We start from the raw sequence: 6,441 nt of genomic DNA on the forward strand, positions 1-6,441 counted from the left end.
CATAAGGTGGAACTATTTCTTGGAAAAAAAAAAAAAGAGAGAGACTAAAAGCAGTTTGAGTTTTTTGAAAAGCTGACAAAAGAAGAAATAGAAAAATCTGGCAAGCTCAATTATTAAAGAAATTGAATTTATATCAAAATATTTTTTTTTAAATCCTGGCTTTGTTTAGCAGTTTCTATTAATATCAAACATTTAAGGAAGATAAACTATCACTCTCACATAAAATACTTCAAAAAACAGCAGAGGAAGGAATTCTTTCTAGTTTGTTTTATAAGGGCAACATAGCCCTGGAAGCAAAGAATGCCAATTTACCATAAGAAGAGAAAGCCAGAACTCTAGTTTCAGCTCTGACATGGAAGAGCTTGGAAGTCATCACTTCCTTCCTTAAACAACAAGAAAAAAGATACACAAATCAAAAATCAACAATGTTTCTTAGACCCATGGAGGAAATAAGGCAACAAGACAAGCTTCCATCACAGAATCTGAAGAGTCAGGCAAATCCAGAGAGTCACAACCAAAGCTGCGTTTCCTAGAACAAAAGCCATGATATGGTAGGATCACTAAGTGGGGATATTGATGAATTGCCAGAACCTGGGAGGAAACTAATTTGAAAAACTCCTTGGGGCTGCAATCAGGAGGGGCTCACACTTCTACTCCAGAAATCCCACCAGATTCTCACAGTGCGGAGCCAATAAAGATGTCCTGTTGGCTCTGAAAAGACGGGGAGAGGTAGAGTAACCATTGCGAAATATTCCGAGTGGTCTCCATACCAAATGCCTTCTCGCCAATGGGAAAAACTTTACCAGAGCCTTGTTTCACCTGGCAGAGGGGCTTTTCTCTGACGCTAACACAGAGATGAGAACTCTATGAAAGAATCAAAAGGAAATGGTAGAAAAAGAAAATATGGTAACAGGAAAAATGCCTTTGATGGACTTTTTGGTAGACTAGACAGCTGAGGACAGATCACTGAGCTTGAAGATAGATTAATAAAACTTTCCAAACTGAAATACAAAGAGAAAAAGACATGAAAAAAAAAAAATCAGAAAAGAACATCTAAGAATTGTGGGAGAATTTCAAATAGTCCAACATGTGTATTTAGAATACCAGAAGATCCATAAAGAACAGAGCCAAATAAATATTTTCATAATGGCCACGAACATTGTAAAAATAATAAAATATGCCAAATCACAGATCCAGGAAGCTCTGGGGTAACCAAACAAGAAAAGTATCATAAAATATACATATTGGCATATCATTTTCAAACTGCAGGAAACCAAGGACAAAAAGAAAATCCTGAAAAAAGCTGGGGGTGGATGCAGGTCACTTTCCCCAAGAGAAACAAAGAACTACAGCAGACTTCTCATCAGAAATCATACACACAAGAAGGAAATAGAATTAAATATTTACTGTATTGGGAGGGGAGGGAACTCCGCCAATTGTTCTTCAAAAATAAAAGAAAAATAGGGACTTTTTAGATAAATGAAAATTGAGGGAATTTATCAGCAACAGACCTGCCCTGAAATAAGTGTTAAAACAAGTTATTCAAGGAGAAAAAAAAAAAAATCTGTGGATAGAAATGTGAATCTGCAGAAAGAGCACTGAAGAAGGAAAACATAAAACAAAATCTTATTGTTCTTAATCTTAATGGATCTGAAATAATTATTTTTTAAAGTAATACGTAGTATATGTGTAAGTGAAATAGATGACAGTAATGTCATAAGGGATGAGTTGGAGGCAATAGAAATACCGTATTATAAGTCTCTGTACTACTTGTGAAGTGTGGTAATGTTATTTGATCGTAGACTAATTAGGGCTTCCCAGGTGGGTCAGTGGTGAATAATCTGTCTGCCAATGCAGAAACCACAAGAGACGGGAGTTTGATCCCTGGGTCAGGAAGATCCCCTGGAGGAGGAAATGGCAACCCATTCCAGGATTCTTGCCTGGGTAACCCAATGGACAGAGAAACCTGGTAGACTACAGTCCATAGGGTCACAAAAGTCGGACATGACTGAGCTACTGAGCACACCACACATCTCAGTTTAATTTATATTGCAAATTCTATGACAATCAGCAACAATTTTTAAAAAAAGGAAAATTAAAATGTAAAGAGAGAACATACAATGGAATCAAATGAAATGCTTAATTAAAACCAGAAAAGGTAGGAGTAGAGGGAAAAATAAAATTCTAGGACAATATCTTTCATACAAATAGACACAAAGTTGAACAAAATATATCAATTAGAATACAACAAAATATAAAAAGGATAATGAATCCTAAGTGAGATTTATTTAAGAGCTCAACAAAACTGTTTCAACATTTGAAAATCAGCATAAATCACTACATTAGCAGAATAAAAAAGTAAAATGTAATCATCTCAGTAAATAATACAGAAAAAACACTTGACAAATTTCAGTAGGTATTCATAATAAAAATTTGCAACAGATAAAAAAAATGGCAAGAACTTTTCTATTTGATTAAAAACAGCTTTACAGCTGGCCTTATAATTCTTATTAGTTATACATTAAAAATTGTTAAATAACTAAATAAAATGAAGAGGAAAACATAGCTTTCAAATCTTTCATTCTTAAATCCAGGTTCATTCAAGATAGATTCAAGGCAAACAACATCTCAATAAAATTGAAATGAACTTACAACTCAGATAAACTTTCTACTTAGGTTGACCCTCATAAATCTGCTATAACACTAAAGTTTACCGAAAATTGCTGTCCACACTGTCGAAAGTAAAAATAGTAGCATATAAGCTGTCAGAAGCAATGTAATAACTATAGCAACTATGAGGAAAAATAAGCATTTTCAAATTATCCATTACTTTTTTTTTCCCCAAATTATCCATTACTTTTGAATTAAGTTATTAATTGTTTTTAACTGCAGTAGATCTGGCAATGAAGAGGAGAAATCATAAATTTGATACTTACATTTGCAAAAACTCACCTCATTTATGTGAGTAAATTATATAACTTCTGATTTGTTCATCTATTACTAATTATATATATTTAACAGAAAAGTAACGTTTTCTTAACCATTTATTTGAAATCTGTATGCAGGTCAGAAGCAACAGTTAGAACCAGACTTGGAACAACAGACTGGTTCCAAATTGGGAAAGGAGTACATCAAGGCTGTATATTGTCACCCTGCTTATTTAGCTTAAATGCAGAGTATATCATGAGAAATGCCAGACTGGATGAAGCATAAGCTGGAATCAAGATTGCCAGGACAAATATCAATAACCTCAGATACACAGACAACACCATCCTTATGGCAGAAAGTGAAGAGGAACTAAAAAGTCTCTTTTTGAAAGTGAAAGAGGAGAGTGAAAAAGTTGGCTTAAAACTCACCATTCAGAAAACTAAGATCATGGCATCTGGTCCTATCACCTCATGGCAAATAGATGGGGAAACGGTGGAAACAGTAGCAGAATTTATTTTGGGGGGCTCCAAAATCACTGCAGATGGTGACTGCAGCTATGAGATTAAAAGACGCTTGCTCCTTGGAAGGAAAGTTATGACCAACATAGACAGCTTATTTAAAAGCAGAGACATTACTTTGCCAACAAAGGTCCATCTAGTCAAAGCTATGGTTTTTCCAGTAGTCATGTTTGGATGTGAGAGTTGGACTATAAATATAAAGCACTGAAGAATTGATGCTTTTGAACTGTGGTGTTGGAGAAGACTCTTGAGAGTCCCTTGGACAGCAAGGATATCCAACCAGGCCATCCTAAAGGACATCAGTCTTGAATATTCATTGGAAGGACTGATGCTGAAGCTGAAATGCCAATACTTTGGCCACCTGATGCGAAGAACTGACTCATTGGAAAAGACCCTGATGCTGGGAAAGATTGAAGGCGGGAGGACAAGGGGACGACAGAGGATGAGATGGTTGGATGGCATCACCAACTTAATGCACATGAGTTTGAGTAAACTCCAGGAGTTGGTGATGGACAGGGAGGCCTGGTGTGCTGCAGTCCATGGGGTCGCAAAGAGTCGGACACAACTGAGCGACTGAGCTGAACTGAACTGAACCATTTATTGGACTTGCATACAAATATATACCCCCAATCCACACACACTAGAAGGTAAAAAGACTTATTGTCTCTAACATAGATGGCTAGGCTTCATAGAGTATAAACTTAGAGGGACTCAAGAACACTCCAAAAGATCATAAACCACTGAACTCTAATTTACAAACTGGTTAAAAATCTGAAGATACATTTTACATATTTTATGCCACTTGGTACTTTGTGATATTTCAAAATATCTCATCTTTAAGTTTGAGGACATTTCAATATGAAAGTCTTCTTGAATGCTAGGTTTTATAGAAGTAATTCTCAGCATATTGATTTGGAATCAACAAAAACAGTTAATTTCAAGGCCAACCCAGTTCATAAAATCCTTCCTGAGAGCTGCTGATGCAAAAATATTCTGAATTATGATATTGTCATGTTAGTGTACATGAAGCCTAGTCTGTGATCTCTGTTCCATAACTGATATTTAGAAACCATTCTACTCTATGTTGTAAGGTAGAACAAAAGAAAATCACCAAATACACATGGTTATGCTGACTTACTTTTCCAAAGCTAATTAACAAAGCCAATGACTAACTCAGTTCAGGTTATGTAAATGCATACCTTGGTATAGCTTGCATATATTAAATGGTGGGAAATTGTTTCTTCACAAGTTTAGAAAAAAACTTAAAATTTAATCCATGTAAAATAAAGGCAGATAATCTGATTTGACATATCTTGAGAAGCTTGGACTCTAGAAGAACCCCACTGGTCCAGTAGATGATTAGTTAATAAAGGAAAAGCAGCCTGACACCAAGGTAAGCAGCAATTAGACCTGCAGTGAAATTCTCTGATAGAATTCAATAAGATGGCACATTGTTAGCAGAACATTTCTTCAAATGGCATTGATGGGTAAACCTCAAGGTGACCAGAGATTCTGGTCTGGGAAAACTGCAGATGCCCCTTCTATGAATTTACTGCTCCCTGTACCATATTCCGTACAGGCAGGATAAAGAATATTCAGTGTGTTTGATTTCCACTGCTTCTGAAAGTTGATGCAAAGAGAAAAGGATTGAGTTATGCCTTCAATTCATGCATTTACTTGCATGGGTTTGATTTGGTTTTCTGAATGTATGGGTGGGAAAAAAAAATCCCTTCTCATCTAGGTTCTTTGGTTTATCTAATACAAATTGATATGAGACAGATTAACAGGAGAAAAAAGCAAACAGAAGTTTCACAATGTATATATTCCCTGTGTATGTAGGGGAGACCCAGGAAAACTGAATAACTCTCTAAAATGGTTGAAGCCATCACCTTAAACAGCATCTTCAGCTAAAGACAAAAGAAGTTGGCGGTGGGGTGTCAGTGATGAGAGGCTGCCAGGAAAAGCATAGTAAACACACATATGGCTATGCAGACTTAAATCACTGCCTCTCTGATGATAATGCTTCTAAAGACTTAGTTATCCTTCCCGTCCTGTGACATCCAGGCAGACTCTTGTACAAGTGGAGATTTTCCTTATAAATCTAAATGTCTTTTACAACAGGAAGATTTTGCTGTTCCCACAGCTCTTCTGTGTGCTGTTTTCTTTGAAATAATCAGCCAAAAATAATCTACATGCTAAAGAGGCATATTTTGTAGTGTATATTTTTCTCCCTTAAAGTGCTAAAACCTGGAATTCCAAAAGATGAATGAAACCAAACCATTGTCATGAAGAGCTTTGACCATTACAGTCAATCCAGAAGTGTAAATACATCTCAAAGTATGAAAGCCTACAGGTAGAAAATCCCTTACTCAGCCTGAGAGTGTCAAGAAAGTAGAGAAGAGATGACATTTAGGAGGAACCTTAAAGAAGACTGGGGATTCCCTGGTGGCTCAGACCATAAAGAGTCTGCCTGCAATGAGGGAGACCCGGGTTCGATCCCTTGGTTGGGAAGATCCCCTGGAGAAGGAAAGGGCAACCCACTCCAGTATTCTCATCTGGAAAATCCCATGGCCAGAGGAGGCTGCTAGGCTTACAGTCCACAGGGTTGCGAAGAGTTGGGCACAACTGAGTGTCTTCACTTTCACTTCAAAGGAAGACTAGATATTTGTCAGGGAAAGGCATTTGAGGCACCGAAAACTGAATACGAAAAAAGTGTGAAGTTATGAAAATGACAGTTCATGAAACCATAACACTGTCAGCTTGACTTGTGGGTGGGTGAACATGGGCAGACAGGCAAACCTGAGGGGTAAGAAAGAACCAAATTGTGAATAGCTTTGACTGTTGACATGGACTGTTTCCCATGGATGACAGCAAAATAGTTCCTCAACAGAACAGGGGAGCAAAGATCATGATCGCAGAATTTCATGGCTCCCAGGAAGCAATGAATTGCCCTTTTCCATTTCATATTTTCTTGCAAGGTGCCTGAGCATCAATA

Source organism: Cervus elaphus, chromosome 9, assembly GCF_910594005.1.
Source record: "Cervus elaphus chromosome 9, mCerEla1.1, whole genome shotgun sequence".
Taxonomy (NCBI): domain Eukaryota; kingdom Metazoa; phylum Chordata; class Mammalia; order Artiodactyla; family Cervidae; genus Cervus; species Cervus elaphus.